This window comes from Ostrea edulis, chromosome 7, assembly GCF_947568905.1.
Source record: "Ostrea edulis chromosome 7, xbOstEdul1.1, whole genome shotgun sequence".
NCBI classification, from domain to species: Eukaryota; Metazoa; Mollusca; class Bivalvia; order Ostreida; family Ostreidae; genus Ostrea; species Ostrea edulis.
In genome coordinates this window covers 54,431,048-54,445,189 of record NC_079170.1, presented here as the reverse complement: position 1 = coordinate 54,445,189, position 14,142 = coordinate 54,431,048, and the positions used below count along the sequence as shown (strand labels likewise).

Sequence of the window (14,142 nt, the reverse complement as noted above, 5' to 3'; positions counted from 1 at the left end):
ATGATGTATTGATGGTTAACTCCGGGCTAATGGCCAATCATCTTGAACAAGACGATATGGCATCAGGTGCTTTAAAACTTTTGCATTTGCTAAACAGGTAGTATGACTTGGACATAAAAATCAATAAATTAGCAAGTGATTTTGCTGGAATTGTGTGTTTTGCCACTAATTTCTATTCTACAATGTCCCACTATAAACTTCCAGTTTGATCGATTCTGTCACTGAATAAAATCTTCCACAGCTAACTCCCATGGGGATCCGGGTTAAAATAGGTCCTCAGTATCCCTTGCTTGTCATAGAAGGCAACTAAATGGGGCGGTCCTTCGGATGAGATCACAAAAACCGAGGACCCATGTCACAGCAGGTGTGGCACGATAAAGATAGGCCTAAATTTTGCAGCCCTTTACTGGCAGTGGTGACGTCACTATATGCAGGGGTGTAGCTTCGTTAGGCTCAAGTAAGCACGTGCCTACACATTTTTTTCCCTTTATTTTCAAAACACATTTTTGTCCATAAATGTTTGCAAAATAAACATATATATTTCTAGTATTTAAAATCGGATATAAAATTATCATTCTGTCGGACCTTTTCTTTTTATAAAGTATTCTGCATAATGTTTACATATTTTTTTCTAATCTTTGGTGATCACAATGACGCTCTCGAACTTAACAGTTTAAATTTTTCAAAAGTTGTACAATATTTACTGTCTATTGCAATCATTTTGATGCTCAGAGTAGTGCAAACGAGTCCTAATTATTTAAAAAAATTCTCCGGGGGGGGGGGGGGGGGGTGGGTGTGTGACCCCCCACCCCCAACAAGAGGGGGCCACCCCCTCCTGTCGGTGAAACCTTCAGTTTCATCACACATGCCTACACATTGAAACAGTCCTAGCTACGCCCCTGATATGAGTGAAATATTCTCAAGAGGGACGTTAAACAATATTCAATCAATCCACAGCTAACTTTCAGTGTCATTAGTCAATTTCCAGTTTAAAACCTTAACTTGTTTAAAATTTTATACATTTTTTTCTATTTCTCTTTCAGTGAATCTGTTTGAATGAAAGATTTATATTTATATAAACTGCACTGAAACTGTCATTAAAAAAAAAAAGATTATAGACGTTTTTTATGAAAGAAAACATTTTTCTATTTGTTTACAAGATACACATGCATTTACAACTCATTTAGGACCATTTGTAGATCGTGGCTCGATCAGTGGTCAGATATAAATGTGTTCTAAAATTAATCTCATCCTTTGTTTTATTCAGATCCCATACTCCCAGGGAATAAATTTTAAAATCAGCGACTTTGTCTTTCATTTTTATGGAGTTCAAATCTTGAGAGTGATCTACAACAAACTTTGAGAAATGTAACTCCTTACAAATGAAATTATGTGTTCTAGGCAAGAGAAATTAGAAAACAAGAGGGAAAATGGGGCTGGGGTATCCCTTTCTAGCAGCTTTTAGATCAGGCTTTGGGTGCCAGTCAACCCTTTTAAGGATTACTGAGGACTGGAAGAGAGTACTTGATGAAAATAAGTATGCCGCTGCTATCCTAATATGGACTTATCTAAGGCTTTTGACTGTCTCCCTCACAACCTCATTCTGCTCAAACTAAAATCTTATGGTTTCTCTCCACTTGCCGTAGATCTACTACATAGCTACCCTATCTTGTAGGAAACAGTGTGTCAAAATTGGCCAAAATATAAGTTCCTTTCTTGATATTTTGAAAGGGGTGCCACAGGGTTCTATACTCGGACCAGTAATGTTTAATATTTTCATCAACGATATTTTTTATTTTGTCAAAGACTCAGCTTTGTACAACTATGAGGATGACAATACTCTATCCCATTCTGATTTTGTTTTAAACAATGTTATAAATACACTTCAAAGGGAAAGTGGCATTCTCATGGACTGATTTTCAGCAAACAAAATGCAGGCGAACCCAGAAAAATTTACAGCAATCTCTCTCGGTAGAAAGACACATGCATGATAAAAACATAACTTTTAACTTAAATGGTACAACTATTGCCTGCGTGGAAGAAGTGAAGCTGCTTGGTGTCACTATTGATTTCAATATGAATTTTAATTCCCATATTTCAAATATTTGTAAGAAAGCAGCCCGTCGATTAAATGTAATAAAGCGTATCTAGGGAAACATCTTTGTAGGTTGGGCAAACTCACTATCTACCATTCCTTTATCATGTCAAACTTTAGTTATTGTCCTCTGGTATGGCACTTTTGTAGTGAACAAAATTGTAAAAAAAAAAAAAAAAAAAAAAAATAGAAAAAATTCAAGAAAGAGCCCTACGATTTATTTATGAAGACCATACTAGTACATATCATCAACTATTAGATAAATCAAATCTCCCCTCACTGAAAACCAGGCATATGAGAGCCATGGCCCTTGAAGTTTTTAAAATTATAAATAAACAAACTAAAGTCCATTGTTCCTACAAGACTTGATCCAGCTAAGAAACGCGGTGTATAATTTCAGATACCAAAAGACATTGGAACTTCCAAGACCAAGAACAACTAGGTACGGCAAAAGGTCTTTCAGCTATGCAGCCGCCACACTGTGGAACTCTTTACCCAACCATATAAAGGAAATCTCCTCCTTCAATCAATTTAGAACTTTTATAGACACATGGAGGGGGGGAAACTACAGATGCAGTTCCTGTCGAGTACACGGTGTGGAGGTTCATGGCTGAATGAAAATCAGTTTTCAATATATTATATACTGTTTTAGTTTGCTGTTTCCTTTTATGCAAATTTTGCAGCCTTTCATCTGCATTATTACCAATTTTTTGCTTTTTGTTTAATCTTTAAGTGTTTTGTTCTGTCTTTTGAAAGATTCATTTTTATTTCATCTGCTTTAACATTTTTTGTTTGTATACCTTGTAACTTATCTATACTGTAAACTGCTATATATTGTTTATTCTATTATCATATTTTTCCTCATTTTACATTTAACAGCTATAGTGCTTCTTAACAATTCTCAATGCTTAGGTTTGAATTTAATGCTTAAATTTTACAGTGAAAAACTTTTTTGATTTGTATTTAAGGAAAGGCCATGCTTTTACGTATCCGGTTTTAAATTTTAAACACCGACTAGAAAGTTCCGGTCATTAAACTTCTTTGTCTGTTTGTAGTTTACGAGAACTGTACGAGTCAAATTTAGCATTCAAATGTGAATCTTCAAATATATTTACCATAAATTATTATAGTGTCAAGTCCTCACTAGCTCCAATGGTACAAAACAATGTAATATCTACACTGATCTCTAAAAGGCTCATAGCTAGCAATCTAAGCCTGAACAAGTTAAAAATCATACATAGGCGTGACCCTCACAGTGGAATTCAAACTGTTTTAGTGAGTTTGTGTTTGGTTCAAAGAAACCCAGAATTACAAAGTCTCAGAAAATCATCAGCAAAGTTGTTGAATATTTTAACTTTTCTTCATAAGTACTTTCAAGAAACAAAATTATTTCAACATGAGTTGCTGTTGCTAGAATCTACATGTATGTTACACTATATTTATTTTTACTATAAGTATGAGATAGCAAGTATGTATTTTTATGTATGATAAGAATTGATAGGAAAAAAAAAAAAGAATAACACACAAAAATTGTGAGAAAAAGGAAGGGGTGGGGGTGCCCCCCACCCCCCTCCCTTGTGTTCTAATTGTCTGGTAGGACAAAATTTTCAGAATGTTTTACATATATATATGTTTATATTGTTATACTATGTTAATCTTGATTTTAAGACAGTATTTGCTGTTACAGTTTACTATTTTCTAAGTGTGCAAAAAATAATTGTAAAACTTAAATTAAAAAATGGGGGTTTACGTATTCAAGAGACCATTTTGCAAAATATCTCTGGTCAACTATGGTAAAATATGTTTTTTTTGTTAACCTTAGATATAATTCTAAATATTTTTAAAGAAAAAGTGGCATGTAAACAATTTTTCAAAATTGCGATATTCTGTGATTTTTTTCTGAAGGATGTGAGCAGATTAAACAGCAATTATGTATGTTTTCAATTGAATATCTTTAAAAATTCTCTCAGTACATGAATATCTATTGGTTTTTACATGTTATAGCTTAATATGATGTGCTTTTGAGGCATACATTAATAAAACATGAGATCATGCATCCTTGTGTTAAAATTTGGCTTTTGCATTTGGGGGTATATGTGCTCTGTAGCACATAGTATAAAAATAAACCCGCATAGGTATGTCTAATATGGGTTTTTTAGTTAGTTTATAAGTTGTTAAAGTTATTTAAATGAAAAAAAATTATTGATTGACAGAAATTTCTAATAGTATTTACCTACCTTAATTAACTTCTGAACAGTATGGTGTAAATATGTATACATGTGTTGTTATTTTTTGCATGCTTACCTTGTGATATTTTATTTTGTCTGCGACAGTCGGTTTAAGAGCTCTGTAGTAACAGTGATTTTTCTACATTTTTCACCAGGGTCCTGTGACTTTCGCATTGGGAAAAATTGTTGACATTTCATTCAAATTGGGAAAAATCAATTTTATTGTAAATAAGTTTCAAAATCATATCAAACATTATATCTTTATTTTACACATCTAATTTTCTTTTAACCTTCTAAAATTTTCAACTATTCTATCCAAATCATCATTCCCATAACTCTTTGTTAAGTCTGATGTACATAATTCACATCGAATGTTTATTTTTGTCAAATACGTTTTTCTTGCATAATTTTATTATTGGGAAAAATGCAAGCTAAATTGGGAAAAAAGTGGTAATTTTTAAGAGGGGAAAGGGCCGAAATTCGGACCCAAAATGGGCCTTAAAAAATCACTGGTAGAGCTCGTGTTATTTGTTACTATTGTGTACAGTGCCGACTTTAAATAAAATTTACTTACTTACTTACTTACTTAGTAATCTCGGCTGAGATTCGGCTTGGCTGAATAATTGGACTGACAACGGTGAAGACGTCAGTCCAAATATTCAGCCAAGCCAAATCTCAGCCGAGACTAGGGTAGGCCTAGTATCACTTCTATCTCCTTGTAGGCTTAATGTATTATCTTATAGGGTAGCAGGCCCACTAGTTTGATATATATATATATAATTTTATCGACTTACATGCTTTATGTGTTAGACGTTGTTAATCTGCAGTCGTCGTTTTCTGAGCTGAACACGTTTCACATTGATGAAGAACCCGGATGTAATGTGTTGGGGGTTTTGGGGTTTTTTGGTTTGGTTTTTTTTTTGTTTTTTTTTTTTTTTTGACCTTTGACTTAGCATGACTAAAGGAAGAGTTTACGAAGTCACAATAGATTACGTCATAGAGTCTCATTATCATGACGTCATAATCGATATATGGTTTACTTTACTGAGCATAGGAAGAAAAAATGTTGAAGATACTTCGCAATCTGTTCGATCTTTACAGACGTCGCTTTTGGTGGTTATTTGAAATATTTATTATTTTCACATTCATAGTTCCCATCTATACCAGATATTTATGGTAAGTACGAACCGGTAAAAATAGAAATCTTTATTTTGATTCCATTGATTACATAGAGATATGATTGAAAATATATGATTAAATGTGTGTGCGTTGCGTACGTGAAAGTGTCAGTACCTTCACAATATTACATAATTCTTCTTAAAAATCGTGTCATGATATCAAGAATTGTCTAATCTTGGAATCCATTTCTAGTTGGAGGTTTTTTCTTCTTCTTTTTTTTTTATTTCATTTATTTATTTATTTTTAGTGAAGAGGCACCTTTAACATGGGCGCAATACATCGTTGCACCCTTCCTAGATTACCTGGGATTTTATAAAGAGTCGATGTGCAGCAAAGCCATGGGATCTTACTTTAAATATGTAAGCTTTTAAATTTGTCTTTACTTTCTGTGTCGTTCCGAAGAAAAAATAAACGAGAGAAAGATAGAATGTACATGTAAATTGGAACATTTCTTTTATACTTGCAGCGCCTTTACAAGTATTTGATCACTCGAATATCAAAATGGATTTGGATGTTTTTCTTAAAGAGGTGTGTTTTCTATGGAACGTTTCCTGTTTTTCCTTCTCCTTTTAATAAAACAAGAGCAATATTTCCTAAGCATGTAAACATGTGTAACACTTTTTCTTTTTAAGGAGAATCCATCAGAAGTATTGGTATCTATTTTCGGTTTATTCAGAGGTTGTGACCCTTACTGCTCTGGTTGTTCTACCCTTGTATGAAATCCATTTTTGGTAAGTGTGACAGTTATTAGAATTGTTTTCTCGGAAATTCAACCAGGGAAATTTAGTCCCTTATAATTTTTCTTTCCTTCTAGCACTCTCTGCATGTTCTGTGATACTTTGAGAACATGTTCATATTGAGCTATGATATACAAAAAATTGCAAATAAAACATCTAGATCGGAATGAATTTGATTTTAAACAGCGCCGATTTTAATTTGGTACATAAGGCGACAATATTTTCAAGAGGTAAAAAGGTACGTGTAAAAGATTCTCTTCTTCACCAACACTGAGCTTTGTTAATTAATTGCACGCTTGGATCGGGGGAGAGAGGTAACAACCCCCCACCCCACCCCACCCCACCCCACCCCCCACTCCTCTGGAATCAGCAGAGTATATACCATTATGATTTATGTGAAGAAGAAAAGTTATCACATTTGTGCGCTTGGTAATAAAGACAGAACCAAGTCTCAAAATTATCACCAACTGATTATGTACAGAGTGTTCTCAAAGGAATGTATACTGGGACGATTTGTTCGATATCCATCTTTTATCAATCTGATTAAATTCAGCTCCTCGATCCGCTCCTCTTCTTTAAAAAAAAAAAAAAAAGAAGCAGAGAGAGAGAGGGAGGGAGAGAGAGAAGGAGCTGGTTTTATTCTTTTTATTTACGTAACTTTCGATGATTGATGTATAACAATTTCATTGATACTCGATATTTGAGCATATGTTAGGATTCGACGTATGATGTTTACACTTTTCACTGTTTTACCAACACAAAACGTTTGAACAATTAATATAAACCTTGCATGTTAGTGCATAGTCTTTAAGTCATTGAATATTTGGTAGAGATTGGACTATCACTACTTTGTTCATCATCAGACATTGATTGAAAAGAGATTGTACACAATACTTTATCAAACAGGGAAACTCTCTCTGAATAAATAAGGTTCCCCACTTTTTACGGCAATTCGGAAAAGGTTATGGAAATATGAACTGACTCCATGCACTGAGAGAACACACCACTCCCCCTCCCCCACCATAACATTTTTTAGCTTTTCGTTGAATAAAACCTTTTACGTTTTCTTTTTGTTTCTTGGAAGGTTTGTTTGGTGTTGTTGTTGTTTTTTGGGGGTTTTTTTGTTTGTTTTATAAAGAAAAATGAATGGTGCTTTTATTTTTACCAAAATTTCGACCGACCCCCCCCCCCCCCCCCCCCCCCCCCCCACTGGAAAACATCCTGGATCCGCGTGAATTGTGTGCTTTTTTAAATTACCCATGTACAGGATAATGCTTGTTTGATATTCTTTTTGTTATGTGATTATTTATCTAATCACCAATCAAGGTCCATCACCTGGGGTAATGGATATGCAATACTTAAATGACAGTCATGCGAATAGGCAATGACTATAAAATAGGCACATGATGGTCGTGTAAATTGCCAATGCTCAGTATAGGTGCGCGACGGTTGTGTACAGGTTTAATAATTAATCGGTGACTGGTGCGATTTTTATATCATTTTGAAATTATATATATCATGAACAAGACGATCGCCATGGTTTTAAATCCTGTACAAGGGTTGTCTATGAAGATCGCAGATTTCTCTTGCTCAGTTTTTTCCATTGAAATAGACGAGTCTGGATAAAATTGCTGTATATATTTCAAATGTATTTTGTAAATCATGATAGGTATAAACCTGAAAATTCTTTAGTTGATCAGAATTCATAGCTGTGGGCACAGCACAACCGTCACCATAAAGTATACTAGCAGGAATATGATTGGTTGCTAATTATCTAATTTTAAATGAAAAATAGATATACAAAAACGCCTTATGATATTTTATGAAAATATTATCAGGGGGGGGGGGGTGTAACTTTTAATTGTAAAACTAATTTTCTAAACACATTAACTTCTAACATCACTAAGTAATAGAACCATATAAAATCTCCCAGCGCTTCCTAGATATAAAATTTCTATAAATGTTCAGCGTATTCAAGGAATATTATTATTCAATCAATCAATCATTCAATCAATACTTTATCCTCAGAGGAGGTTGGAAAATACAAAATACTGCATATACAACATGTACAGGTTTAAGTTTTTATATTGCTATGTATAAAGTGGAAAAGGATTAATTCAACAAATGAACATTGTCACGAGACCGTTTATTTCTGCTACCCTATATAGATATTTACTTCGCGAGGTTTCCTCGAGTCATTATAACAATTTAACCGACCGCTATGATATGATACGATTTTTTGATGTACAAAAAATAATCACAATTTATGCATCAATATATTTTTCATAGATTTTAACCATTGGATGTCCTTTATATCAACTAAATGATATATTTTACATAGGCGGATCCAGGAGTTTGAAAATCTCCACCCCACCCCAATTACACCTTTTTGCTTGTGTTCATACATGTAACATTTTAGGGGGATCTGAAGATATTTTTTGCACATGAAAATGCGTTGATTTATTATTTACCCCCCCCCCCCCCTCCATCTTCGCTAGCCAAGATTTTACGATCCGCTCCGCTTCTCTACAAACAGCGGAGCGGATCGTAAACCTTTGGCTAGCGAAGATGCCCCCCCCCCCCCCTCCCTTCCAGTACCAGCCCTAGTCATTGTACATTATCGTCGTACTCAAATCTGATTTTAAATAGTAAGAAAGGCTGATTAAACAAAACTTTTGTTACATATACTTTTTAAGAATTCTTAAGTCTTACTTGTATTTGACGAAAATATCGTAAATATATATATATATCAGTGTTTCGTCTTATTTATCCTAAAATTAAATGATATGCTGGTGCATGTTGATAAATTTGAATAATGCAATTACATGGAAGTAGCCACGTTTCATATCATTTTGACTCAAAGTTTCGTTAAAATTGATAACTTTAATTTTTTTGGTCCGCAAAAAGGGGGGTCCGGACCCCTTGACCCCACCTCTGGATCCGCCCTTGTTTTATAACGGATAATTTATCTGTGCTACAAGAGAATTGGAGCTTCGCCAAAACGCTATCATTCTCATGTATATCTTAATTAATCACAACTAAAAGAGGGCATCTCCCAGATATATCATTCCATTTGTTGTCTTAGTACTCGAACTCAGGATATATTTACAGAATTTTAAATATAATTTTCAATAAATATGGGTTTTTAAAAAAATTCTTCTTTTCTTTGGGGGGGGGGGGGGGGGGGGGGGGGGCATCTGTATAACAATATTTGTTGTTTTATTTTGTCAAATAAGTCTGACATCAATATGTATAAGTTGTGTTCTTTGCATCTTGCAATAACGTGAAACATTGCTCTTGTAGCTTTATCAAATCTTTCTTTATTTTAATTTCAAAATTTCCGGAATTTGTAAATGTTACACCAAGATATTTGAAATTGTCTACAACCACCATCTATGAAGGAGGGGTAACTCTTATTTTCAATCTAATTAAAATCATGATCAGACTTCTTAGATCCGCGCCGTATACTCTGCGTAAGTAGCGATTGTGAGCGTATTCTAGGATCTGATTTTAATTATATTGCTCTTATTTTCAAATTCTCAAATTTTGTATGTCCCTTGCCATATATCATCATTTTAGTTTTATTTGCATTGACTTTCAATTTCAAAGGTCATAATAATTCTAAAAACAATTATAGAGCTTTCAGTATAAACTTTTCATGTGATTCGGCAAATATTATATTGTCATCAGCATGTAAAAGAATTTATAGTTTTTCGTAAATGTGCAATTCGTTCAAGAACAGTTCGGAAATATGTGGTAAACCATCAATATCATTTGTTTCCAAGAATTATTCCAAGTCGTTTTTAAAATAAATAGAAAATATAAATGGGGATTAATTTTCACCTTGTCTGACTCCCATGTTGACATGTAAATGATTCTAAAAGATCACCATTAAACTTAATTTGTGTTTTCATTCCAGTATACATATTATTAATTATTCTGAAACATTTTCAATCAATGTTACCATTTAGCAGAATTTTATTCCAAAGGCCTATTCGCCAAACAGAATCAAAGGCTTTCTCGTAATTGATAAAAAGAACAATAGAGTTTCTCTTTACTAATTTTAAACAGCGCAATAATTACATGTAAAACGAATTTAATATGACCAATAGTCGAATGACCTTTGCGGAATCCCACCTGTTTTCTAATATTGAATTTGTGTATATTAGTTTACTCTTTCATTTAATATAAACGTAATAGTTTCCCAATTGACGTAATAGGGTATCATTCTGAGTAGTAGGGGTATATAAAAATGTTCAACACACTACCATGAACGAGTTCACTTGGTGTTACAATATAGGTCACGCAAAAATACCCACAGTCGTCTTGGTATTCCGATGCACGTAACGCTAACATAGGTGCATCTCTTCACAGTAAGTTAGTTACACTAGACCCAGTTGCACGAAGGTAGTTAATTGGACGTACTTTAACAGTTACACGTTAACCAGGCGTCAACTGTCAGTTTAATTTAACCAACTGCTGTTAAATTTTCAATGGTTCAGAGCAATCACGATTACCTGGGAAAGATTCTAATACGAGATGGTGTAAGTATGTTTACATTTTGTATACACATGTCATTCTATTTTACAGCACCAAGCCTGTGATGGGGACATTCCATTACTATGTGGATCCATACTTCCAGTACCTGGGGTTTACCAGGATATCAGATTGTCCAAAAATGAGTGTTCTCGGAGTAAGTAAACCATATTAGAGAATTAGTGTTTTTAATGAGACTGAGAGTACAATTTTTATTCCTAGTTGGTCTAGTATGTAGATCAGCCTGTTGGAGGTGTATAAGGCATGTCCAAATTTGCTCCCTAGAAAAATTGCATGATCAGCAAGCCAAAAACAATAAAACATCTGCAGTGCAAATACATTTGTAGATTGAGTGCTAGGTTGTTTGTATATCTTTTACTATAGTTAACCTACTTATGTAAAACCTTTTCTTTTGTCCTGAGGAAGGGACAGGCCATCCCCAAATTGCTCGTGCCGTTGGTCATTTCATTGCTACACACACGCACACACACACATGCACACACATATAAAAGGCAACACGAAAGTAAAAAGTAAAACGTTATCGCTCTCATTAATATTTCAGACGTTTTACCGATTTTTTTTTTTATGTTTGTACATATAGACGTTTTACAGAATTTAATGTTTGTGCATATATATATATCATAAGCGGATCCAGGAATTTTTGAAAGGGGGGGGGGGTCTAGGACTATTTTCACAACCTCCACCCCTGCCCATTTACCCTTTGCTGGTGTACATAACATCTTAGGGAGATCGTGAGACAGTCTTTTAATACATGAAACTGTTTTGGTTATATTTACTACTTGTTTCCAAAGTTCTAGTCATTCTAATCTCCACATTCAGACTTTATTTCGTAATGGAGAAAAAAAGAGAAAAAAAAAAGAAGCTGATTAAAGTTTACTCCCAAATAGGCCGGGAGTTCAGGGGCCGACTAGGTCCCAGAAGCTATGGGCTAAATGGTGCAAAATCCTAACTTTTACAGCCCTTCACCGTCAATGATAACGTCTCAATATGAGTGAAAATTTTCGATACAATCAACCAACCATATGATCTATATATATATATGAAGTCTATAGTTTATTAAAGATTTATAGTTTAGTTTGTAGTGCAGTACTTTAACCGATCTTCACAAGTCAAGGGTTATTGATTCGGTTACCTCAACGAATCAATAACCTTGACTTGTGAAGATGACTTTAACCGAGACGATAAAATATAGACATTTTAAAGTAAAACGCCTAACCCAGTTTCATAAAGGTTTGTTAACTTTGACTAACAGTAAACTTGTAATTTAACTAGATGTTAACTGTCAATTCTACTTAACTAACTTTGGGTCCGGAAGAATTAATGAAATTAAAGCGCCAACGTTATCTACGAAATAAGCGCTTGGCAGTGTATACGTATGATATTTCTAAGTCCCCACTCACATCGTGAAATAATGTTTTTTTTCAACACGTCTTGCAGGTGTTGCGGCGCTTTGTTATTGTGACCGTACCAAGGTGGGCTCTGAGAGTATTTTTATGGTGGTGGAGTGGCAGAGAGGAAGATGAGGAAGGAGTGCAGGATTGAACGGGGATCCGGCGCGGGGGATGTGGGGGGAGTGGAAGTAACAGTACGAACCATTTTTATTCTTTTGCTACGGAGTATGACATCTTTGTTCGTATATGTTTTTGTTTTTTTTAAATTTGTGTTCGTTGCGATTGGTCTGCAGAAAATAGCATTATAGGTCCTATTGTGTAACATAAAATCCACAAAACGATATCTGGAAAGCTACGTACCATGCATTAAAAATCATATATCCTATTAAATTCAAGGTTAATATTAAGAGACCAAGTTACTGTGAGGAGCTTTCAAACGCCTGTGTAGAGGGCCCTGCTGGTATCTTGAATTCATATTTTCAGATTATCTGGGAAAGGTGTCTTTGCTGTGCTATTTTGTTTAGACTTTTTATACTTCAATTTACTGATCTCCTGGACTCCAGAATCAGGACGTAATGTAAGTTTCATTTTAAATTGTTTGTTGTTGTTGTTTGTTATGTTTTTAAACGAAATAAGTGAATTGCTTGAATACATTCTATATACAGTGTAACATATTATTATTATAGATTAGTTCCATATTCCGACGAACTTCGCTATATTTAGGCTAAATATAGCGAAGTTCGTCGGCTATTTTTACCTATTTCTACCTGTCCATATCTATGTTGAGTTATATTTTATTCTCTTTCAAACTCTTTGTGAATCTAGACTCGTGCAGTTTTTCCTTACATTTATATATGTCGTTACTTTATATTATTTTCTTCTACTACGATTTAATGGGTACCTGTAAAATCTACGGAAACTAAATATAACGAAACGAACGAAAAGCAATCTATCAATTTGAAACGGCAATATTACAAAGGCAACACGGAGGATAACAAAGACAGACATGCAACAAGATTAACAAGGCCCTCATCTTTCATTTATACCGACTAATCGAAATTAGAGATTTCATTGAATGGACAAAATAATATCAATTTGGAAATTTTTCATTTATTTTTGGTCCAGTCAAGTGTGGAAAAACTCAAATGTTACACATTGTATATTCACAAGGAAGGCATGCAACCAAAGATTTTACCATGACTATATTTTTTGGTGCAAATTCCCGGAAAATCATATGGATTTGCACAACTGCCACTATAGATAAGAGTAAAGAATAGAAATTGTGAATTACAAGTCGAAGAGGGAAAATTCAATATCTATTCATAGTAATATAGTAAAATTAGAGGGGTGGGGGGTATCAGCCTGGAAAGGTAGACACTGGATAGTACATCTCACAATGTCAAGCTTTTGTGCGTGGATCGAGGTACGGTTATCATTGTGAGGAATGAACTTATCCCTCTGTTTATAACTCAGAAATGGCTATTGCGAACACGGGACTGTCATGATTATGATGCTCTGTATCATTCAGGACTACGTTTAGTGTTTGGTATTATTTTTTTGAACTCAAAACGAGGCTTACACTGACCAAACAAACGTAAATTTATATATAAAATAGATGCACGAGTTAATATTGATTGTAATGCAGTACAAATATAAAATTCCGAGAGAGAGAGAGAGAGAGAGAGAGAGAGAGAGAGAACTTGTAAATTTTTTATATGTTCGAAAGTTGAAATGGGAATGAATTAAACTACATTCCACACGGTAAATTGAATTAACTTTACTTATAAAAACGTTTGAGTTTTCTCTTCATCATTTTCAAAAGAACTGTGTTTGTGTCGTGAAGAATCATTAAAGCAACTTAGAAGCGAACTATGGAAAATATAGGCCTATGCCAGTTCAGATCCGTAGAATCGTTAAACTAGTGAGTTGGAAGTTTTATCAATAAAGTCAATAAA

General features: G+C 34.2%; 1 protein-coding gene across 1 annotated transcript in view; it reads right to left on the bottom strand.

The window, feature by feature from the left end:
- Positions 1 to 5,205, bottom strand: part of LOC125653646 (uncharacterized) — a 276,533-nt gene extending 271,328 nt beyond the window's left edge. The window contains exon 1 of the mRNA XM_056145758.1: positions 5,118 to 5,205. The gene's annotated coding sequence lies outside the window, so the exon portion shown is untranslated. The remainder of the gene's footprint in view (positions 1 to 5,117) is intronic.
- Positions 5,206 to 14,142: the final 8,937 nt, after the last annotated feature.